Here is a 25,898-nt window from a genome sequence, read left to right as displayed (position 1 = left end):
ATCGTACAAGATGTTACATGAGGTAGAAAAGGAAGCCTAATCTGAAGCAGCAGCAAAAGGTATTACTCCCACAGAAGTAACAATGGCAATTAAATACGACCATAACAGTGACCCAGGTAGATATAATTCTCCCCGTGTACCAAGGTTGTTGTCATATTCAGAAATGAAGATGGAGAACCTCCTTTTGAAAGGGAGTTGCTCATTCATTGTAAACCAGATCCCAATAATCCAATGCCACTAAAATGAAACAAGTCAATATCCTGTCTCCTACATTAGATGTGATGACATATCCTATTCTTTTTCCACATGGTGAACAAGGCTGGGGAACAGATATTGCATTAAGACTTAGAGTGTAATCAACAATAATACTAGACAAAATGTAAGGACACGAGTCACACAAATGCAGTATTATGGATTTCATCTCTCTGTGTGGGACACGTTCAATCCTATTTTAAATGCAGGAAAATTAATTCAACAGTTTATTGTGGATTTGTATTCAAAAATAGAGGCCAATCGGATAAATTTCATCAAAGCAAACCAATCTAAGTTGAGAGTTGAAAAATATAGTGGTTTGATGGGTTATCTCAAATCTAGATCTGAAAAGGACAATGTGCTGATTGGTAAAATGATAATACTTCCATCATCTTTTGAGGGTAATCCCAGAAATATGCAGCAGCGATATCAGGATGCTATGAAATTGTAATGCGGTATGGCAAGCCCGATTTATTCATAACCATGTCATGCAACCCCAAATGGGCAGTTACTGCAAACAATTTACAACACTGGCAAAAAGTTGAAAACAGACCTGACTTGGTAGCAGGAGTTTTTAATATGAAGCTGAATGCTCTTTTAAATGATATCTGTAAATTCCATTTATTTGGCAAAGTAATAGCTAAAATTCATGTCATTGAATTTCAAAACGCGGACTGCCTCACGGTAACATCCTCTAATTAATTCGCTTTCAATGTGCATGAATTTCACGCACAGGGCCACTAGTGTTAAATAAGGGTGATGAATGCCAACATCCCCGATCTTAAGGGAAACATTTTTACTTTTTGCCCATTGAATATGATGTTGGCTGTAAATCTGCCATTTTTAAGGTTATTATTGATAGGTACTTAATTGTTGACATTCTTATTCTTTATGCCTGTATTCTTCTCTTCTATTTCTTTTTCTTACAACAGTCCTGTTAGCATTTTTTTTTGCAGTGCTGGTTTGGTGGTAATAAACTCCTTTCACCTTTTTTTGGTCTCAGAAACTCTATTTCACCTTTGATTTTGAATGATAGCTTCCTGGATAGAGTAGTCTTGGGTTCTGTCCCTTGGTTTTCATTACCTTGTGTACTTCATGCTATTCCCTTCTGGCCCAAAGTCTGTCTTTCTTTCTCTTTCTTTCTCCTTCCTTCCTTCCTTCCTTCCTTCCTTCCTTCCTTCCTTCCTTCCTTTCTTCCTTCCTTTCTTTCTTTCTTTCTTTCTTTTTCTTTCTCCTTCCTTCCTTCCTTCCTTCCTTCCTTCCTTCCTTCCTTCTCTCTCTCTCTCTCTCTCTCTCTCTCTCTCTCTTTCCTTTCTCTTTCTTCCTTCCCTTCCCTTCCCGTCCCTTCCTTTCTTCCCTTCTTCCTTTCCCCTTCCTTCTTTTTTTCTTTTCTTTTCTTTTCTTTTCTTTTCTTTTCTTTTCTTTTCTTTTCTTTTCTCTTCTCTTCTCTTCTCTTCTCTTCTCTTCTCTTCTTTCTTTCTTTCTTTCTTTCTTTCTTCTTTCTTTCTTTCTTTCTTTCTTTCTTTCTTTCTTTCTTTTTCGTTAATCCTCACCCATGGATATTTTTCCATTGATTTTTAGAGAGATTAGAAAAGCATGGGAGAGACACTGATGTGCAAGAGATACCAATTGGTTGCCTCCCATTTATGCTCCCACCACAGCCGGGGATCGAGCCTACAACCAAGGTATGTGCCCTTGACCAGAACAGAAACCAGGACCCTTCAGTCATTGGGCTGACACTCTATCCACTGAGCCAAACTGGCTAGGGCTCCAGCTTTTATTTTCCTTTCCATTTGCAGGGAATATTTTTCCCATCCCTTCACTGTCATTCTGTGTGAGTCTTTTATTCTGAGGTGGATCAGATATTATCCCATTTTATAGAGAAGGGAGCAGAAGCAGAGAGTATGCAACTAACAAGAAATAGTATTCAAATTTAGGCAGTGTTATGTAGTTTATCAACGAAATATATAGTGTACACACATATGTACAATAGCAAGTAGAACAGAAATGGAACTACAGAAAAAGTGATAATAAACTATAAAATTTGTACTTTGAGCAATTAGAGATACAGATAACTTTTAAATAGTACATTGATCTGATATTAGAAAATAGTCAACAGACATCAAAATTAAATATGAACTAGCCAATATACTGAATACCTTTTAACTCAGTTCATTCATACCCACAGAGTCTATGTTACATTAATAATAATAAAAAAACTTGGGCAATTATTTCTTACCTTTTAATCACACATCTTAAGGGTCACATAGAATCTAAAATCACAATGGTCTTTTTAGAGATATAAAACAAAAAATTGCTATTCTTTTATTATATTGGAAGTGTTTTCTTTTAAATGAAGGTCTTATTAAAGCTACATGTGTATGTATACATATATGTATACACATTTATACACTCATATTAGTATATTAACATATACACTGAGTGGCCAGATTATTATGACCACCTGACGTTTGTAGGCAAATTAGCCGTACACTGCATCGTATAGGATATGGAAGCCGAAGGCCTGTTCGAACACCCTTGCTGTCTGCAGTTACCAAGATAAAACTTCTCCAATTCGCACAGGAACACAAGGACTGGACAGTCGAGCATTGGAAAAAAGTCATGCAGTCCGATGAATCACGTTTCCAGTTGCATCATGCAGATGGCAGAGTAAGAATTTGGCAGAAACAGCATGAAAGCATGCACCTCACATGCATGAGTACAACCCTTCAAGCTGGTGGGGGCAGTGTTATGGTTTGGGGCATGTTTTCCTGGCATGATTTGGGCCCTTTAATTTGTGTGGAACACTGTCTGAATAGCACAACATACCTAAGTATCGTTGCTGATGAACTTTATCCTATCATGTTGATGGCATATCCCAATGGAGATGGCTTCTTCCAACAAGACAATGCGCCATGCCATGGTGCTCATATTTTGCAGGAGTGGTTTCAAGAATATGAGGGAGACTTTACCTTGCTCAGGTGGCCCCCACAATCACCAGATCTCAATCCAATTGAGCATTTGTGGGATGAAGTAAAAAGAGCCATCAGGAAGCTGGTTCTACAACCATCAAATCTCATAGAACTGGACAGTGCTATTCATCAGGCATGGTGTCAGATTCCTCACATCACCTTTTAACATCTCATAGAGTCAATGCCAAGAAGAATCACCGCAGTATTAAAGGCAAAAGGTGGCCCAACGAAGTACTGATGGGGTGGTCATAATAATCTGGCCACTCAATATATATATCTCCCACATTCAAAGGCTGTTAAATCGCATTGTTTACCCATATCTTCAGAAAAAAATCACTTCTACTGTCGAGGTAAACAACCTGCTTCCCTATTTATAATGGTCTGGCCCTCTAGCAACTTCAGGGCGAAATCATAGCTAATTTGCCTACAAACATCAGGTGGTCATAATGATCTGGCCATTCAGTGTATATTATGTATGCATATACAAAAACACACCCTTTATATAAAAATAAAATAATTAGGTTTTCACTTGAAAAATCCAAAAATATCTATATATCCTCTGTATAAATGGCAAACTCCAAGAAGGTAAAGCCAAGTGTCTTTGTTCATTAATAAACAGTAAGCAAGGGACCTAAAACATAGGTGGTATTAAATATATATTTATTGCTTTACTGTATTCCTGTTTATAAATGGCATTTACTCAATCATCCCTGCTAAACATGAAAATCACACTGAACTCCTTCTTATCTTTACCCTAAAATTGGACCAAGTTCTATTCCTTCTTATCTTTACCCTAAAATTGGACCAAGTTCTATTCCTTCTTATCTTTACCCTAAAATTGGACCAAGTTCTATTGTATTATTCTCTATCCCTACCGTCATACCTTTCATTTGATCTCTAAGTTTGTCCCTAACTGGCAAGTGCCAGGCCCTCAGTCTCAAACCCTTCCAAACTATTCTCTAGTCTAGCAGTTCTCAAAGCTGGCTGCAAATAAAAATTACCAGGGCAGTTTCAAAAAGAATCAAATTAGATTGCTATTTGTCACCATACACAAAAATCAACTCAAAATGAATCAAAACAATAAAATACATAGAAAAAAACATAAACAGTAACTTATGGACCTTGGTCTTAGAGATGATTTTATGAATTTGACCTCAAAGTTAAGGGAAGTAAAAGCAAAAATAAAGGAATGGTACTATATAAACTAAAAAACTTCTGCACAGCAAAAGAAACCATCAAAACAAAACAAAAAGGTAACCAAACAAATGGGAGGAGATATTTGCAAACACTTCTGATAAGAAGTTAATATCTAAAATATGTAAAGAACTCATACAACTTAACAACAAAACAAACAATCCAATTCAAAACTGAACAGAGGACCTGAAAGACACTTTTCCAAGAAGACATACAAATGGCCAACAGATGTATGAAAAAAAGCTCAACTTCACTACCTATTAGGGAAATGCAAATGAAAACTACAAAGAGATAGCACATCATACCTTTTAGAATGGCTATTATTAACAAGACAAGTAATAACAAGTATTGAAGAGGTTGTAGATAAAAAACCTCATATACTGCTGGTGGAAAATTCATTTGGAAAACCATATTAAGTTCCTTCAAAAAAGTGTCACCATATGACCCAGCAATCCCTCTTCTGGGCATCTATCCAAAAAACTTGAACACATTTATTTGCAGATATATATGCACCCCTATGATTACTGCAGCATTATTCACAGTGGCCAAGACACGGAAACAAGCAAAGTGTCCTTTGCTAAATGATTAGATAAAAAGAGTTTGTACATATAGGGTGTCCCAAAAAATGTATATATACTTGAACAGCTGATAGCTGTTAAAGGAAAATGAAATGTATTTTAATAAATAATGCCTTTATAATTATTCAAAGTGTGTATATACATTTTTGGAACACCCTGTATATATATAATGGAATACTACTCAGCCATAAGAAAAGATGAATACTACTATCTATGCCCGGGAGGGGGTGTCCCTCAGCTTGGCCTGAACCCTCTCCAATCTGGGACTCCTTGGGGGACCCGATCGGGCCTAAACCGGCAGTCAGACATCTCGCTCACAATCCTGGACTGCTGGCTCCTAACCGCTCGCCTGCCTGTCTGCCTGATTGCCCCTAACTGCTTCTGCCTGCCAGCCTGATCGCCCCCTAAACGCTCCCCTGCCAGACTGACACCTAACTGCTCCCCTGCCAGCCTGATCGTCCCCTACTGCCCTCCCCTGTCGACCCGATCGCCCCCAACTTCCTTCCCTGGCCAGCCATTTCGCCCCTAACAACCCTGCCCTTCAGGCCTGGTCATCCCCAACTGCCTTCCCCTGATGGCCTGGTTGCCCCCAACTGCCCTCCCCTGCCGGCCCGATCGCCCCCAAACTGTCCTCCCCTGCTGGCTTGTTCACCCACAACTGCCCTCCCCTGCCGGCCATCTTGTGGTGGCCATCTTGTGACGATGTGAGGGCAGCCATTTTATGGCGGCCAACTTGTGATGTCACGAAGGCCATCTTGCAAGGGTGCCATGTGACACCACCTAGGTTTTATTATATCTATACTAATAAAAGGGTAAGATGCTAATTAGACCAGGTCGACTGGACATCTTCCAGACATCCGATCTCCTTCCGAACAAAGCCACAGTGACGGGGGCAAAGGCAGAGGTGGTCAGAGGTGATCAGGCTGGCAGGGGGGGTAGTTAGGGGGTGGTCAGGCCAGCAAGGGGGCAGTTAGGGGATGACCAGGCTGGCAGGGGGGCAGTTAGGGGGCGACCAGGCCAGCAGGGGGGGCAGTTAGGGGGTGACCAGGCAAGCAGGGACCAGTTAGGGGTGACCGGGCCGGCAGGGGACCAGTTAGGGGATTGGGTCTAAACTGGCAGTTGGACATCCCCTGAGGGGTCCTGGATTGGAGAGGGTACTGGCCGGGCTGGGGGAACCCCCGCCAGGCATGAATTTCATGCACCAGGCCTCTAGTAGGATATAAAAGCTTAAGCAACCAAACGACCAGTTGCTATACGTGCACTGACTACCAGGGGGCAGACACTCAATGCAGGAGCTGCCCCCTGGTGGTCAGTGCGGTCCCACAGCCAACCTCCCATGGCCCCTCCCCCTGGTTGGCTGGACCCGATTGGCCCCGATCAGGCTGGCCCTCCAACCTCTCGCGGCCTCTCCCTGCCTCTGGCCAGCTGGCTAACCTTCCACTGCCCCTCCCCCTTGCAACCTCCTGTGGCCCCAATCAGCCCCATTCACCAGCCAGGCTGAGGGACCCCACCCATGCACGAATTCGTGCATCAAGCCTGTAGTTTACAATAAGATAAATGGATCTTCAGAATATCATGGTAAGTGAAATAAGAAACAGAAAAAGTCAAGAAGCATATGATTTCACTCATATGTGGGATATAAAGCAGCAAGCAAAAAAGGAATAAACAAGAAAAACAAATAAAAATTCATAGACACAGACAACATTTAGGGTGGTTACCAGAGGGAAGTAGGATGCGGGGACATAAAGGGGGTCAAATACGTGGTCATGGAAGGAGATTTGACTTTGGGTGGTGAACACACAATGCAACATACAGATGATACATTACAGAATTGTATACTTGAAACCTATATAATTTTATTAACCAATGTCTCCCCAATAAATTTATATAATTTTAAAAATTAATAATGTAATATACTAAACTCATTTGATTTTTTAAAAGTAAGTGTGTATGTGGGTGCACATGGTTTGCAGTTGCATCTCAGAGTTAATAAATATTCCAAACAGCTATGTCTAAATACAACTCTGATCACACTAACTCCCACCTACTGGATCTTGGATTCCTTTATTGCAGCAGTTCTCGACCTGTGGGTCGCCAACCTGTGGGTCGCGACCTCTTTGGGGGTCAAACAACCCTTTCACAGGGGTCACCTAAGACCATTGGAAAACACATATATAATTACATACTGTTTTTGTGATTAATCACTATGCTTTAATTATGTTCAATTTGTAACAATGAAAATACATCCTGCATATCAGATATTTACATTACGATTCATAACAGTAGCAAAATTACAGTTATGAAGTAGCAACGAAAATAATTTTATAGTTGGGGGACACCACAACACGAGGAACTGTATTAAAGGGTCGAGGCATTAGGAAGGTTGAGAACCACTGCTTTATTGGCTCTTCCACAGCTTGCAGAATTAAAAACAAGTTTTGGAGAATGACAGTGGCATTTCCTGAACTGTTCAGAAACACTACATATTTTCTGATTCCCTTTCAATTGCACTTTTCCTTACTTCAGACACAGTTAATGCTAAATTATCCACAGTTCAAAAAACATGAACATTTGTTACAACTTTCTTGCCTTTGTGCAAGTTTTTACACATATCTGATTCTTCTATACAGCAACAGACCCCTCTCACTGGAAGCCCTCCTGAGGAATACCATGTCCTCCTTGCTTCTATTGATTCACTGACCTTCCTCCTATATATTCTCATGGTAACCATCTGCTTGGCATTCTCCATCACATCCACTTCCGATCCCAGGGCCAAACCAAAGACCTGGTTCACTGAAGCTATCTAATGCATGTTTATTAAATAAATGATGTTATTTTCATTTTCAGAAATCTTATTTTTTTTCCATACTCATTTCCTTCTAAAATTAGAGGCATATGCCACTAGACAATATTTAGACAATCACTAACTTATAAACATAAATACAGCATAATATAAAATCTGATAAAATTATATGACAATAAGGAATTTCTAAAATATAAAAATGTGCAAAATAAGTGTTATGTTTCCTAAGATAAAAAAAAAATGTGTAAACAATGACTATTTAATGACATGCTTTTTAATTGACTCCAAAATAAGAAGCATAAGTATAAACATTTAAAAGCTTGGGATAGAGCAGCAATGTGGTGATGCAAAACGCAAAAAAAAGAGTTAGACACCAAGATTCCAGTTAGGAAAAATAGGGCCCAAAACGAGAGGAAAGACTTGGAAGTAGAGAAAAAAACAGTATCAAGATAAATGGGGAACTTAAAAAACCCCACACACCAGCATACCTCATAAGCCAACCCATTGTTCTGTAATCATTTTAGCTAAAAATTTATATAGAGTGAATGTAGATTCTGATCATACAATTGATTGATTTTCTTTTAATTTTTTTTTTTATTGAATTTCAGAGAGGAAGGAAGTGAGAGAAACATCAATCTGTTCCCTCCCACACGTGCCTGACTGAACCCACAACCTGGATATGTGCCTTGACGAGGATTCAAACCTGCCACCTTTTGGTGTATGGGATGATGCTCCAACCAACTGAGGCACACTGGCCAGGGCCAATCGATTGACTTTTGATACATTTATGTATTTGGGTAATGACTTTGATCATCATATAGAATATTTCTATCACACCAGAATGGTCTTTGTATTCTCTCTTCCAGCCATTTTACACCCTTAGCTATCACTGTCATTGTTCTCTTTGTAATGCCATGGATCATTTCACCTGTTCCTTAACTTCAGAAAAAAACAATAAAGCCTTTAAATCTGTAATCTTTCAATCAACATATGTATTAGAGATTCATATATGTTACTGTATGCATGAGTAATTCTTTTCATGCAAAATACCATTCCATTGCATGAATATAACACAATTTGTCTGGTTTCCTGTTAATGAAGTGACAAGAACTGTTTTCAGTACTTGGATAATATAAATCATCTCCTATAAACATTCCTCTAAAGTCTCATAGCATGAATGTTTTTGTTTTCCTTGGATAAGTACCTAGAAATGCAAGTGCTAGGTCAGAATAGATATTCTTCCATTGTATAAGAAACTGCCAAGCAGTTTTCAAAACTGGTTGTACCATTTTACACTCCCATTAGCAACAGACCATTGTTTTAAGTGAACAGCCATGACCAATACCTGTCAGTTGTTCTAATTTCAGACACCGCAGTGCATGATTACTAAACTGAACAATGCTGACATTTCCATATTATAGAATGTTCCCTATTAAATAGCACTGCATCTGGGCATAGTCCTTACCCTAAGAAAGAGTCAAGTGAATGCCCAAGGTGCTCAGAAAGGTCTCTCCACTCTAGTTAGACCTGAACTCCAACTTCTCACTTAACTCTCAGCACAGCGGCGGTGCTTCTAAACCACATGCATGTACACCATGTGCATGGAGTACCTCTCAGAAAGAACTGAAGGTGAATTAGCACAAAGATAACTGGTGTTCCCCCTCCACCCCCTCCAAATAGATCATAAGATGCAGACAGTTCCCTCACATTTAATATCATCTGCAACTTCCAGCTGTTTCAAATACCTAGACTTAAATTTCTTCATCTTTAGTGAGCAAAACCATGGCTCGGCCTGGACTCTCCCTTTCTGAGTCAGCAAGAGTGCCTCCAGGCATAATGCCAGGGAATCATCCAGCTCACCTCCGTGCACTCCCATCCAAGCATTTTTTCCATTTCTATAATTTTTTTTGAGGTGTGGTAAGATTGGTAATAATTACTCAGCCATGGCAAGAAGCCTCTATTACTTTTCAAGCGGCCAAAAGCAATTTCTCCTATTCAGGAAAAGGTTCCTGCAGTACAGAAACTGAGGGAGTGATATTTTCATTTGTTTCAAACTGAACACCCAGTAGAAACTTTTCCCCTCCCTATTTCCTATAACTTTCAAGATATCTTTTCCTAGTATCTGTAAAGTTGGTGATTTGCTAGAACACTTAATGGGAAATAAAGTTAAGTATACAAATTTCTAAATACTTCCTTAGCAGCAAAATTTCTCCCCAGGGTTTATAATATGTAAACGATAAATAATAATGACTAAATTTTGAGTAAATTAAAAGTAAGATAGTCTTTATTTACTTAGCATCTTAATAAATAGAGACTACTAACCTACCAAATGAGGTAACTGAATAACAAAGTGGAGAGTTATAAAATCACCTTTTCTGAATTTTAATTAGAGCTGGTAATAACATAAGGAACTAAAGGAGATTAAGAATTTTAACAAACCCCAGATATTCACTCCATTTTAGCTCTTTAAATGCAACCAACACTTGCCTGAAGTGTTAGCCAGTCAAAACTAATTTATCAATTGTCTGTTCAACCTACCCCCTTCTCATCTCACTTCCCTAGAATCCTAATTCTCTGCCTATGTATTCTAACTAGCATGTACTATGGCACCTTGTTCTAGGGGTAAAAGGAGGGAAGAGTAGGATGATAATTCCAAAGAAGTAATCTAAAGAGGTTGTCAAAATAATGGAGGGCATAAATAAAAGCCACACGGTCCCTTAATTTCAGTAGTGTTTGCTGTACTGAGAAGAGGCACCCTTTCTACCCACAGCTGCTCAGGATCTCAATCTGCTGGGGTAGCCTTTAGGTATAACAAGAAAAAAATGGCAAGGCTATTATATCTCACATCTAACGACGTATGACTGTTTAGCTATATTAATAATTACTAGCTATATGGATTCATAATTATACTTAATACAGTAAGTTGAATTAGAAATATGTTTGTACAGAATTTAATAATACTTGGTTGGTAGTTTCCAGATGTTTAAGATGGTTATCTAAAATCTCAAACAGATTTGAGATTACAATTCTAATAGTTGTAGTTAATTAAATGTTGCAGTTCATTAACAACACTTCCTCTTTAATTTCAATAATAAAAATTCTAGAACTGTTCTGAATTTTTATATAAATTCTATCAGAAAAGTATTGCATTTCTGTAGTTTAATATGAATGACCAAAAAGTAACCAAGATGTATAACTATGTTTTCAATTGAAATGATTAAAATAAACATAATTATAAGATTACCACAGGAAAAAGGTCTGATACAGCTTGTTCATTTGTATTATCTCTTCAGTGCTGCAAGGCATTTACTTCTAAGACGATGACTTTGCTTCTCTAGCAATGCCACTACTAGGATGTGGTATTTTGATCCTTTTTGTACAGTTATAACCTTGTAATGCTGAACACTGTAGTTAGCTAATGGTCAGGAAAACAAAATTCAGTAAATAATACCATTGTAATGAGTTGGTTCTTAAGTAAACTCCAATGGATTTTCTAAAAATCCATAAACAAACAACAGTATAACCTAAATGTTAAGTTGGCAGTTATTGCACAAACAGATAGAGATGCTTCTTGTACTATTATAAAAACACACAAAGCACAGTTCAGGAAATGGTATTAGTTGGTACTAACTGGAAGCTAGCCACAGTTTAATAGTTTACTAAGCTGTTTTTCAGCTATTGTATTCCTGGAATCACAGATGCCTCCTCTTGGTTTGCAAACTTTGTTTGCTATTATAAATGTTGTAATCTCAATAGAGCTGTCAATTACTTAAGTGCTAGTTCTTCATTTTCTTGTTGTATAATGAGTATTGCCCAAACATTGTTAAATCCTAACAGAAGCCACTCCAACTTCTAAGATTACAACAGGAGAAAAACTAAAAAGTTGTATGACAAATCGAAGTATCACAAGTTCAATATTATAGAAAAGTTATTCTCTTTCAGATAAAACTCTAATTATCTTGAATATGCAAATATGATAACTAGTGTTCTCCATGGGAAATGAGTAAATACTTGTGGACTGATTTGTTGACTACTGTGGCAAAAGCTTTGGAAACTTGGTACAGTTCTCAGGACCCTACCTAGTTTTTCAATAAAGGCAATTGATTACACTTTTCATATTTTTTTAAATGTTTTAAAATTTTTTTATTGATGTTTATATGTAAGGCCAGGAACATCATCCTAACCATTCAACAGTGGTGAATTTAAGAGCAATCTCAGTGAAAAACTGTTTACATCATATTCAATTCCCTTGAGTCAACTAAAACTCTAATTTTCTTCTGGCTTAGCTCTTACCTACCTTACTTGTACTTTTGCCATCTGTGATCATTGGAAGCACTATTTCATTGCTAATATACTTTCATATATTCTTAAGCTTAATACCCTTTACTTATTATCTCAATAGAAAAACCACCTCACTTCCTGTGACACTTTCTCTGAACCCTTTTAGTAGAGCATAACTCCTCTTTCATATGTTGCTTCTTCAGAGGTAGGAATAAGAACTTGCATTGTCCTGGTTCCCAACTGTCATTGCCAGTCCACTAATCCTTTATTAAACAACCCTTTCACTTTCCAAGTGTCTCTGATGCATTTAGTGTGTGGCCCAGGGGCTAGTACTGGTCCAAGAGTAATACTGTGATGAAGCTAGTACTAAAATGCAGAGGAAGCAATTAAACATTAGAGGAGTGTCACAGAGCAAAATTCAAAAAAATGGATGCTTGACTTTAGCATGTTTATATACATTTTCAGGTAATTCGTTTTCATATGTTATAAAAGCTGCAGCCCATAACACACTGGAAAACTATTTTTAAAGAACTGTTTCTTCACCCAGATAGTTTGAGAAGCACTGATTTGAATAACTTGCTTCTCATCTGTGCTACTGTGATCTAACAAGCAAGGTTACTTTCCTACATTTTAAAAGAAAATTTCTTGCCAACATTTTAGACAAAGCAAAACTTTTCCACAACTTTTTGACTCATTTATTCTAATAAAATTTACCTTCAAACAATACCCACAACCAATGTCTTATTCTTAGTTTTCTTTAATCCTTAACTCTGAAATTCTTGGGTCCCAACATTCTATTTTACCTTCTTACTAACACAGCTCTTTACTGTTATTACTGATATAAAAAATTCCTCTGGATATGGATTTGCTTCCCTGGATGCAATGCTTATACAAAAACAACCATTCACAGACTCACAGACTACCTGTACTACCATGGGATTCCACACAGCATTGCTCTCATCAAGGAACTCACTTCATAGCATATGAAGTGTGACAATGGCCCATGCTCATGAAATTTGCTGATCTTTCCATGTTCCCACTATCTTGATGCATCTGGCTTGATAAAAGAGTGGAATGAATTTCTGAAGACTTGGTTATAATGCTAATTAGGTGGCAGTACCTTGAGAGGTGGGGTAAGGTGCTACATGGCAATGCATATGCTCTAAGTCAGAGAACGATGTGTGGTACTTTTTATCCATCGGCAGAATTCATGTGTCCAGGAATCAAGTGGTAGAACTATGACTGGCTTCATTCACTATTACCCATAGTGATACACTAGCAAAACTTTTGCTTTACATTTCTACAAACAGGTCCTGCTAATCTAGTGGTCTTAGTTCCATAGAGAGAAAAACCTCCACCTAGAGACAAACATTCTGTTGAACTGGAAGTTGAAACTGTCATCTGGTTGCTTAGGGTTCCTCATACCTCTGAGTCAATATGCAAAAAAAGAGGTCACTGAACTGGTTGGGGTAACTGATCCTGACCACCAAGGAAATTAGATTGCTATTAACTATACAATGGGAGTAAAAAAGACTATATCTGGAGTACAGAAGATTTAGGGCATCTTATATCTGGCTTATATAGTATATCCATCTATATCTAGGGAATATGTCTTTAACAAATGAGGGTGAAATCAAGCTATACTCATCTAAATGAGAACTGAACTTAGCAACAGCAGATGTGTATTAGAAAAGAGAAAAAGAGAAGGAGGGAGTGACAAAAAGAGAGGAAAGAAGGAAAAAAGAAAATGCTAAAAGATGTTATTTAAATTAAGAAAATAACACAAAATAAAAATTCATTCCAACATGAAGAAATAAAAAGTACCTAAATGATAAATGTATAGATAAACATAGAAGAGTATAATTTTACTCCTCATAATTTCCTTGAAAGACAATTTATTTGAATCAAATAAATATTAAAATATATATCAATACAGCTAAAGAATGAAGGCAAATTAAATTTAACTATTTTAAGATTCTTACAACTTAACCATGTGGGGTATTTATTAATATTAAGAACATTGTAAGAAATACCATAGATTGAAAAACAAAAAATTATTAAGATGTAATTTCCCGAGGAGAATCGAAGATGGCGGCATAGGTAAAACACCAGAGACTGCCGCCGTGGACAACCACTTCAAAAATACAACTAAAAGTCGGAGCGGACAACAACCAGAACCACGGGAAGGCTGGCTGAGGAGAGTCTCTTCAACTAGAAGCAAGAACAACAGCATTCCGACGCTCAGCGGAGGCGCAGTGTGGAAAATTTAAAGGTACGGCGGTGCGGTGGTGAGGGTGCGCGCGCAAAGCGGGCTGGCGGCTGAGGGCGCGATTGTCGTTTTCAATTAGGAGCGAATCTCAGACTCGGGGCTACAGATCCGGGCGAGTCTCTAGGGACCCAGACTCAAACGGGAGAAGCGGGACTGTCTGGACGGCCCCTCCGAGGTTTGCAGCGATTGCTGGGACAGAGAGGCAGAGCCCCTGGGGCTGCTCCCTCCCCCCCGCCCTGTTGAGCCCGCCCCGCCCAAACCCTGAGCACAACCATTTGCCGACCGCCTCAGGCAAGGGCTGGACTAGCACCTACCCTGAGGACTGAAGTTTTCCAACAGCTGATTTCCACCGCCAGTCGGCCTGATGGTCAAATCCCTCTAGTGTTAACTACAACAATTAAGGCTTCGCTAGAACAAGACTGCGCACAGAGACCACAAGGGGGTGCACCAAGAAAGCATAAAAGATGCGGAGACAAAAAAACATGACAGAAATGGAGGATATGGAGCTAAGAATCGCAATTTTGAGGGCTTGCCATAAATTTGTGCAGAGCCTCACGAAAACTAATGAGACCCTCGATGCTACGATAAAGAAATTAGAAAGTAAGCATACACGGACTGAAATAAAGAATATTATACCCAATAGCAGACCAGAGGAGTGCAAGAATCAAACCAAAGATTCGACAAAAAACACCCAATTGGAAAAGCATAATGAAAAAAGAATCCAAAAGTGTGAAGACAGCGTAAGGAGCCTCTGGGACAGCTTTAAGCGGACTAATATCAGAGTCATTGGAGTCCCAGAAGATGAGAGACAGCAAGATATTGAAAACCTATTTCAAGAAATAATGGCAGAAAACTTCCCCCACCTAGTGAAAGAAATGGACTTACAGGTCCAAGAAGCGAAGAGAACCCCAAACAAAAGGAATCCAAAGAGGACCACACCAAGACACATCATCATTAAAATGCCAAGAGCAAAAGACAAAGAGAAAATCTTAAAAGCAGCAAGAGAAAGAGGCTCAATTACCTACAAGGGAATACCCATACGACTGTCAGCTGATTTCTCAACAGAAACCTTGCAGGCCAGAAGGGAATGGCAAGAAATATTCAAAGTGCTGAATACCAAGAACCTACAACCAAGATTACTTTATCCAGCAAAGCTATCATTCAGAATTGAAGGTCAGATAAAGAGCTTCACAGATAAGGAAAAACTAAAGGAGTTCATCACCGCCAAACCAGTATTATATGAAATGCTGAAAGGTATCCTTTAAGAAGAGGAAGAAGAAAAAGGTAAAGATACAAATTATGAACAACAATATGCATCTATCAACAAATGAATCTAAGAATCAAGTGAATAAATAACCTGATGTACAGAATGAACTGGTGACTATAATGAATCAGGGACATAGAAAGGGAATGGACTGACTATTCTTGGGGGGGAAAGGGGAATGGGAGATTCGGGAAGAGACTGGACAAAAATCATGCACCTATGGATGAACTCAGTGGGTGGGGAGTGAGGGTGGAGGGTGGGGTGGGAGCTGGAAGGAGGGGAGTTATGGGGGGAAAAAAGAGGAACAAATGTAATAATCTGAACAATAAAGATTTAAAAAAAAAAAAAAAAAAGATGTAATTTCCCTTTCACTCTATTGATCTAGAGATCCAATCATATCCCAACAGGCTTTTTATGGAAATTGGGGATCTGATTTTAATATTTATAGGAAAATACAAAGAACCTATAATAACTAAAACAACCATAAAAAAAAACAAAGTTGGAGGACTATCAATACCTCAGGCATTGACATCAGAATTCACAGAAACCAATGCAGTATAGCATTGGAATAAGGATAGACAAAGGGATCATTACAATAAAATAACATATCTACAAACAGACACACACTTATCTGACCAAGTTATTTAAAAAAAAAAGTCACCAAAGCCATTCAAACGGGGGAAGAAGGGGGCGACATTTTCAACGACTAGTGCTGGAATTAAATAGTAACCTGCTAAGAAAATAAACACCAAGCTTGATCTTACACCATACACAATAGTTAACTCAAAGTAAATCACAGATTAAAAGTAAAAACTAAATAAAGCTTATAGAAAAAAACACAGGATACTATCTCTGCAATCTTGGGGTGAGAAAAAATTTCTTAGACAAAATACATTAAAAATTGATTTATTAGACCATTGAAATTAAAAACTTTTGCACATCAATACATAGAATTAAGATGTTAAATAAGGAGAAAATATTCTTAAACACATAGATCTGACAATAGACCTCAGAAGAGAACCTTTAAAAATCAATACTAAAAGGCTAAATCACTCAATTAAAAGATAGGTGACAGAACTGAATATATATATATATATATATATATATATATATATATATAGCCAAGAAGCACATTAAAATGTATTCAACATCTTTAGTTAGGGAGATGCAAATTAAAACCACAATAATATACCATTATACACCCATTAAAATCACTACAATGAAAAATAATGACACCACCAATTGTTGGTGAGTATATGAAGCAATCAAAACTCCCCAAATTTCTGATGGGAGTGTAAAATGATACAGCAACTTCAACCAACAACTTGCTAATTTATTTTAAAAATAAATACTTAACCAACCTTATAACTCAGCAATTCCACTTTTAGGTATTTAAGAGAGAATGAAGATGTATGTCCACAAAAAGACAGAATTCTCACAGTAGTCTTAATCATAATAGACAAAAACTGGACAGTTCCAAATGTCCATCAAGATAATAAATAATAAATGTATTATTATAGAATGAAATATTACTTATCAACAAAAGGAACAAACTACTTATACAAAGAACAACATGAATGAATATTACAAACATTTTGCTGTCACTGTATGATTCCACTAATATAAAGTTCTAGAATAAGCAGAATAAATCTGTGGCTAAAAACATCAGAAAAAATTGGTTGGGTAAAGCAGGATAATTGGAAGGGAAGGGAAATAAATGGGGAGACTTTCTGGATTCGTTATTAAAATGTTCTAAAGATGTTGTCACGTGGGTATAGGTATTTGTCAAAACTCAACAAATTGCTGATTTCATATTTATATATTTTATTTTTGTGTAAATTTTATCTGTAATCACAATTGTGAACAGATAAAATGTAAACATATTAAGAGTGAAAAACTCAATGTATAATGATCACTAAGCCAAAAGACATACTCATGAAAACCTGTAACACACTTACAAATTATAATTATACTAGAGGCCTGGTGCACGAAATTTGTGCACGGGGTGGAGGGTCCCTCAGCCCGACCTACACCCTCTCCAATCCAGGAGCCGTCAGGGGTGTCCTACTGATGGCTTAGGCCCACTCCCCATGGTTCTCTGCTCTCTATGGGGCCTGGCTGCTTCGCCACCGCCACGGCGATGAAGCCGCCACACCCCGCTGTCTGCTCTCAGCAGTTGGGCTAAAGGACTGGGGGACTCCAGCAGGGTTGAGGGGACTGGGCACCACCATCTTTGTGATGGCATGAGGGTCAATTTGCATATTCCCTCTTTATTAGATAGGATTTCTTGAAGATGCTTCCCCCCAAAGTTATAATTTAAAAGCATATTTGATTACATATTTAACCTACTTATAATATTATTACAATTATTTTTTACCATTACAGGATAACATTAATGTGAGTAAATATATAACTTTGGATTTTTTTTCAAGGGATTATAATACTGAAACAGACTACTAGTAACAATAAAAACTACCTTCCCCTGAATCTTTTCAAGATATCGACATTAATATTTAAATTAATTCTAGGACGTGGTTTGAAAATCTGATCTTTTGTGATCCCAGAGCTTAGTATTATGATAGATGAGTCAAGTAGCAATTAGTCAAACAAACCTGCATGCAAATGTTCAAGTGCAGCTACAGAGTCATTTTCAAAAGAAGAGTGAAGGCCTTGATATATTATGCTGAAAATGCAAGCTTTATGTTAATGGTCCTGACACTTTGGACTAAGGACAAGTAATCTTCCGTGAACAATCTATGCAGATTCTTTACATTCCTCCTGCAATCTTTGTGTAAATATGGTGTATAAGTTTACTAGCTATTTTGTTGCATGTATTTTTGTTTTGAAGATAAAATTTAGGATAAATATAATATCCAATAAAATGTTAACTGAAAACTTTCCTTGAGAAATCAGAGCTGTACTAAAAAAAATAGTAATTTGAATTTTTGTGCCCAAATAATAGTTTATACAACCAACTATTAAGTAGTTTTCTGGAATGCTACTACAAAATATCAGTTTCCTTTAAAAAGTCCTATCTTTAGAATAAAGATGCTTTTATGCTACAATTATCTATGAAGGCAATTTAAAAGTTTACTTATTTAAAATTGTTTTCATTCTTTGATCAAGTTTTTCAGCTCTAAGATTATTTCCTAAGGAAATAAACATGGATATACATAAAAATTTAGCTATAAAATGTTCAGAACTATAAAAAAAATAAAAATAAACACCCTCTCAAATAGAAGATAAGATCAATGAATCTTATATGCACATTATAAATAATAAGAATATCTGACAAAATAGAAAACCAAAGTGAGAAATCAGGTTACAAAGTAGTATGCATGATATAACATGTATTAAAAAAAGACAAAGAATCTTTATATTATTATTTATAGGACATGAGTTTATGAGCAAATTTTCTCATCTTCTTGTTTATCTGTACTTTACAAACTTATTTATTGTTTTAAAAAGATGTAAAAATTTTTTAATAATAAAATGAAAAGTTATTAGAATAGATCAAATAATATATTTTAGCAAGATGAAAATCATTCATAGACAAATGATTAATTGATAGAAAAGCAAATTAAGAAATTGACAAGAGAAAGTATTGATAAAAATTTTACAATCACTATAATAATGTTAAACATGCTTCCTATTTTTCCTGAAAAGTGAAACTCTACATGTTATGATTTATTTTATTTTCAAGTATGAGCTTTTTGTCCAACTTCTAATACCTTGCATCTATTGTATGGTAGGCACTATGCAAATGGCAAGGGATACACAGTAAAGCAATGCTACTAACAACAAAGAGAAGAATAAACTGGTTATCTTTTCCTTTTGTTAAGTCAGTTTAACTTTGATGGTTACATCATTGGCCAAGACTTTGGGTTTGCTCTTCAAGTGGATTTGTTAGTGTATGTTACACTTCCTAATCTGCTTTTTCAGTGATGTTTGGTCATACAGAATGTCAAGTGAGAAATTCATAACCAGGTCAAGAATGTTCTAAATAGAATACTGGATCTCAAAATATGTCACTATATTTATCTTCTCAGACCTTCATTCATGTGCTTTGTACAACAAGTTACTCCAATGTGGCCTCTATCCTGGACAACACTCTTGTCAAGGCCCTCAACATCTTCCATGTGATCAAACCTAAAAGTATCTGCAGGAGATTGTTTCCAGGACCCCTGTAGATACCAAAGTCCTCAGATGCTCAAGTTTCTTATATAAAACTAGAGGCTCAGTGCACAAAATTCATGCATGGGGGGAGGGGTTATCTCACCCCGGCCTGCACCCTTTCCAATCTGGGATCCCTCTCGCAATTCAGGGCTGCTGGCTCCTACCCGCTCATCTGCCTGCCTGCCTGATTGACCCTAACCAGTTTGCCTGCCTGCCAGATCACCCCTAACCGCTCCCCCCTGCTGGCCTGATTGCCCCTAACCTCTCTCTCCTGCTGGCCTGAACGCTCCTAACTGCCTCTGCTTCGGTCCCTGCCACCGTGGCTTTGTCCGGAAGGACGTCCAGAAGACATCCAGTCTATCTGGTCTAATTAGCATATTACCCTTTTTTAATATAGACTAGGGGCTTGGTGCACGAAATTAGTGCATGGGTAGGGTCCCTAGGCCTGGCCAGTGATCAGAACCAATCAGGTTCCCTGCCTCCCAGCCTCCCCGCCTCTTCCTTCCCTCGCTGCCCATGCATACCCAATCATCACAGGCCTAAGTATATAATATACATCAGCAACAATGTAACTTTTCCCCCCAAATATTTTTCAGTCCAGTTTGTTGAACCCACCAGTGAGGAACCAGTGGATACAGATGGCCAACTGTATTCCATTTCACCTTGCTTGACCTCTCAACACCATTCAAGGGAACTTATCACTTTCATCTTGCAAACACCTTCTGTCTTTGCCTTCAAAGACACCACACTGTCTTCAGTGTCCTCCTACCTCATTTGCCATCCTTTCCAATCTCCTGGGTGGACCTCTCCCACTTTGCCCAACTGCTAAATGTTGGCAGATCACAGAACTTGGTCCAAGAAGCTCTTTTTCTCAATGATCTTTCCTTAGTTTTATCTATTCACACAGATTTAATTATCTACATGCTGATGGCTGCAATAGCCAAGCACCTGCTCAATATTTCCACTTGAATTTTTAAAATATATTTTTATTGACTTCAGAGAGGAAGGGAGAATGAGAGAGAGATAGAAACATCAATGATGAGAGAATCATTGATCGGCTGCCTCCTGCAGGCCCCCTACTGGGGACCAAGCCCGCAACCCAGGCATGTGCCCTTGACCAGAATTAAACCCGGGACCCTTCAGTCCACAGGCCAATGCTCTGTCCACTGAGCCAAACCAACTAGGGCTCCACTTGAATTTTTAAGAATCATCTCAAATATACCATATCCAAGAAAGAATGTAATTTCCCTCCAAAAATATTGACCTCCCCCCTCCAAAAAAAAAAAAAAAGACACACAAAAAACAACTTGGCCATCACAATATATGGAGCAAATATCTACATGTGTTCAAGCCCCAAATATAGGAGTCAACCTTAATTCATCCCCCTCATTTAAGCCCAAATCCAATCTGTCTTCAAGGCCAGCCCATTGTATGATCAAAAGACTGTCTATTTCTCTAAATCTCCACTTGTTCCCCAGAGCTACTATCAGCTTCATATTTTGCTTGGACAACTACAACAGCCTTTCTCCTTCAATATCTTCTGCATTTAGTTGTAATTTGTACTCCCTACCTTACAGTTTTGTCAGCTGCCTATCTCATCTCCTTCATCACTTGCTACTATCTTCCTTGCTCAGTACACTTCAAGCACATTTAAGCTTGATACATTTTTTATCAGTGCTTTCAACATAGTAAGCATGTTCCCTCTCTCATGGCATTGTTGATCTTTTCCATAGTTCTTTGCATTGCTGTATCATCCTCCTCTTCCAAGTCCATTTCAAACATTCACATTGACAAAGAGGTCTGCCTATTTAAAGTGACAACCCAACTACCAATTACAGTTACCTTTTAATTTTCATCACATTGCCTTTATTCATTTGTTTGTTCACTGTATTTCCATGCAAAAATGTAAGTTCCATAAGAGTAAGAACCTTCTATATTTGGATCATTGCTGAATTCCCAATGCAAGGCACATAATAGATATCAATAAAATGTAAATGAATGAATATTTCACTAATTTATTTTAGTTTAGTATATCTTGAAATAGATCTAAAATAGCTAAGCTCATCACTTCATTAATACAACAAAAATACTAGTAAGTGCCTACACTGCTCTAAGGATTATAATAGACACAAATAAAGAAAAACAGTTCCTATCTTGCTATTAGGGAAGACAAATATAAAATCAATTAGTTGTAATGCAGTGTGACAAGTATTGTAAAAAAATACAAGGTAAAATGTGGGAACAAATAAGATATTTCAATATTGTTTCATGAGATAGAACTTTATAGAAGAGATTAAATTAGACTTGAAGTAGCAGTCAGACAAATGAGCAACAAGTGGAGTAGAAGAATGTTCCAGTGAGGGAGAAAATATGCCTAAAGGCAGAAAGAGTCATAAAGCAACACACCAATTGTACTTTCTGTACATCGCTCAGCTGTCTTGCTAAAATTTTCTTCATTATATTACTGGACTGGATTCATGTTTCCCTGTTTTTAATTTATTTTCCATATTGCTGCAGGTGGAGCTTAATACTTGGTATAGCTTGTATGCTATAGAGAAGAAGGAACCTGACTAGTGAAACATTTAGCTGAATTTCTTTAATTTCCCTGGTGATTACCCCTTGTTCCTTCCATGCATTTTATATTTGTCAGTGCTATACCTGAAGGACCTTAGGATCTAGTGTTTTCATTATAGCATTTGACAAAAACAAAGAGTTTTCATTATAGCATTTGACAAAAACAAAAATACCTAAATGATCAAAAATAAGTGTGCTAATTATATTTTGACTAGCGGCCTGGTGCATAGATTCATGTACATTGAAAGGAAATTAATTAGAAGAAATATTTTAATATCGCTGTTCACCCTTTCTCTATAATAGAAGTGTCAGAGATTAAAGAAAATTAGTAAAATGTATATGAAAATAATATATAAATTGATTAATAAACAATAACAACATGATATAACAACAACAAAGACATGATATAAAAACAACAAAAAAATTAACATAAAAACAACACTGATAAAAACAATACTGCTAAATGGATTAAACTTACTCTAATATCTTCCTGAACACCACATTACGAGTAAAATCACTTTCAGAGTGCTCGACCAATTTCCCTTGTGATGAAGTATTTACAACTTTAATGTCATGCTCTTCAAACTCGAGAGAAAGCAACATATAACTGACAATGTCTGAAAATGGGCTCAAGTAGGAATGTTCCTACCCTTTCTAGAGTTTGTCCTTGTAATTTATTAATAATCATTGCAAATGCTGGCATCATGGGAAACTGTCTTGAAATTAATTAAAATGGGTGGCCAAGGTCAGACGGGAACAAATCAATTCTTGAAATCAGAACAACCTCTCCTTCTACAGATCTTGTTAATAATAAAGACTATTATAAACTTATGAACAATAATAGATACAGAGGCAGAGCTGCCTCAAACAGATTGTCAAACTGCAGCAGGAAGGCCGGGGAGGGTTGGGGGGCAGGAGGGAGGGGGGTAAGAGATCAACTGAAGGACTTGTGTGCATGCATATAAGCATAACCAATGGACATAAGACACTGGGGGGGTAGGGGAGGCCAGGTGATTGTTAAGGGCGAGGAAAAATAAGGACACATATGTAATACCCTTTGTAATACTTTAAGCAATAAAAAAAATACTTAGCTTCAATTATGTTAGGTCAGAATCTTCTAATCTAATAAAAGAGAAACATGCAAATTGACCACACCTCCGCTACACCCCAAGCCATGCCCACAAGCCAATCAGAGCGACTATATGCAAATTAACCCAACCAAGATAGCAGCAGGCAGCCACGGAGCTGGAGCAAGCAGGAGGCTTGTTTTCCCTGGTAATGGAGAAAGGCAAGCTTCTCCTCTGCCCTGGCCAGCTATGGCCTCCGCTCAAGGCAACAGAGTTTCAATTATAGAAGATAAATAATCCCAGATACCTGCTTCCAGCCAGTCTCCACTGGGAGCTTGGGTGGCTGGGGGCTGTGGCCAGCCTGCAAACAGCCATCAGCCCTTCATCTAGGATGGCCACACCCTCATGGGGTGAGGGTCCCCGCTGCGGGGCTTGTCCAGCCTGCAAACAGCCATCAGCCCCTCACCCAAGCTGGCCAGGCACCCCAGTGGGGACCCCCACCCTGAAGGGGCTGTGGCCAGCCTGCAAACAGCCATCAGCCCCTCACCCTGGCTGGCCAGGCACCACAGCAAGGACTCCCAACCTGAAGGGGATGTGGCCATCCTGCAAACAGCAATCAGCCCCTCACCCAGGCTGGCCAGGCACCACAGCAGGGACCCCCACCCTGATGGGGCTGTGGCCATTCTGCAAACAGCCATCAGCCCCTCACCCACGCTGGCCACACCCTCATGGGATGAGGGTCCCCGCTGGGGGGTTTGGCCAGCCTGAAAACAGCCATCAGCCACTCACCCAGGCTGGCCAGGCACCCCAGCAGGGACTGCCACCCTGAAGGGGCTGTGGCCAGCCTGAAAACGGCCCTCAGCCCCTCACCCAGGCTGGCCAGGCACCCAAACGGGACCCCCACCCTGATCTGGGACACCCTTCAGGGCAAACCAGCCGGCCCACCCATGCACCAGGCCTCTATCCTATATAATAAAAGGGTAATATGCAAATTGACCCTAACAGCAGAATGACTGGAATGACTGGTCACTCTGACACACACTGACCACCAGGGGGCAGACGCTCAATGCAGGAGCTGCCCCCTGGTGGTCAGTGCGCTCCCACAGGGGGAGCTCTGCTCAACCACAAGCCAGGTTGATGGCTGTCAGTACAGCGGTGGTGGTGGGAGCCTCTCTTGCCTCCTCAGCAGTACTAAGTATGTCCGACTACTGCTTAGGCCTGCTCCCCCCTGGCAAGTGGACATCCCCAGAGGGCTCCCGGGCTGCCAGAGGGATGTCTGACTGCCAGCTTAGGCCCAATACCCCAAGGAGCGGGCCTAAGCCAGCAGGTGTTTATCTCCTGAGGGGTCCCAGACTGTGAGAGGGCACAGGCTGGGCTGAGGGACCCCTCCCCCTCGAGTGCACAAATTTTTGTGCACCGGACCTCTAGTTTGATAATAAATTTAGTACCATTACAAAGACCCCATTTACTATTAAGATTTCTCCGTAGCATGATGATTATACATACTTTCAATTTTAATTTATGACACGGCATTCCCGAAGGAGTAATACTATTAAGAAATTTGATGGGAGCTTTATATGTATCATGCATGTGCCAGTCAACATTTATTTTTAAACTAGAAGCCCAGTGCAAGAAAATTCATGCACTGGAGGGGGTGGTCCCTCAGCCCAGCCTATGCCCTCTTGCAGTCTGGGACCCCTTTGGAGGATGTCCACCTGCTGGCTTAGGCCGCTCTCTGGGGGATCGGGCCCAAGCTGGCAATCAGACATCCCTCTGGCAGCCTGGGAGCCCTCGGGGGATGTCCACTTGCCAGCGGGGAGCAGGCCTAAGCTGCAGTCGGACATCCTTGGCGTTGCTGAAAAGGCAGGAGAGTCTCCCACCACCACCGCTGTACTGGCAGCAGTCAGCCTGGCTTGTGGCTGAGCAGAGCTCCCCCTGTGGGAGCGCACTGACCACCAGGGGGCAGCTCCTGCATTGAGTGTCTGCCCCCTGGTGGTCAGTGTGTGTCACAGTGACCAGTCATTCCCAGTCATTCTGCTGTTAGGGTCAATTTGCATATTACCCTTTTATTATATAGGATTATTTCCTAGCACATTAAACTAGTTTTGGCTATCTCTTCAACAATATATTGAATGATCCTAGATTGAACACACTTGATAGAGAACAATGGTAAAAACATTTGCCCATCTTAAAAGTTTAAGGACTTTTTCTGACTCTAATCTAAAGATAAATGTCATATCTCCGCATCTAGATAGGATGAAATAATTTGTGGCAGAACAATGCTCTAGCCAAGAATAAGCCAGATAAATTAAAAAATCATCTGAAGGCTGCTGCCGTAACAATGACCAAGTGACTAAGCTCTGAGGAGGGGCTAACTGGAGAGAGATGATTTGAAGATCTGCAGTCATTTCCCAGCTGAGTTTTAAAGACTGAGACATGGGCCAGGGCAAAGAAAGCAGGCTTTGGAC

At 39.0% G+C, this 25,898-nt stretch overlaps 1 protein-coding gene and 1 long non-coding RNA gene across 8 annotated transcripts in view; one reads left to right on the top strand and one right to left on the bottom strand.

Annotated features, from left to right (window-relative positions):
• The window catches only part of LOC139019104 (uncharacterized), a 51,108-nt gene extending 42,354 nt beyond the window's left edge, over positions 1-8,754 (top strand). For both annotated transcript variants that reach the window (XR_011473014.1, XR_011473008.1), the window contains exon 3: positions 8,408-8,754. This is a non-coding gene — a long non-coding RNA (uncharacterized lncRNA). The remainder of the gene's footprint in view (positions 1-8,407) is intronic.
• MIPOL1 (mirror-image polydactyly 1) overlaps positions 1-25,898 on the bottom strand; it is a 334,097-nt gene that overhangs the window by 214,322 nt on the left and 93,877 nt on the right. The window lies entirely within an intron of this gene.

This window comes from Myotis yumanensis, unplaced genomic scaffold (genome assembly GCF_028538775.1).
Source record: "Myotis yumanensis isolate MYYU_CA2020_CCGP unplaced genomic scaffold, mMyoYum1.0.hap1 SCAF_1, whole genome shotgun sequence".
Lineage (NCBI taxonomy): Eukaryota > Metazoa > Chordata > Mammalia > Chiroptera > Vespertilionidae > Myotis > Myotis yumanensis.
This window is presented reverse-complemented; position numbering and strand designations above follow the sequence as displayed.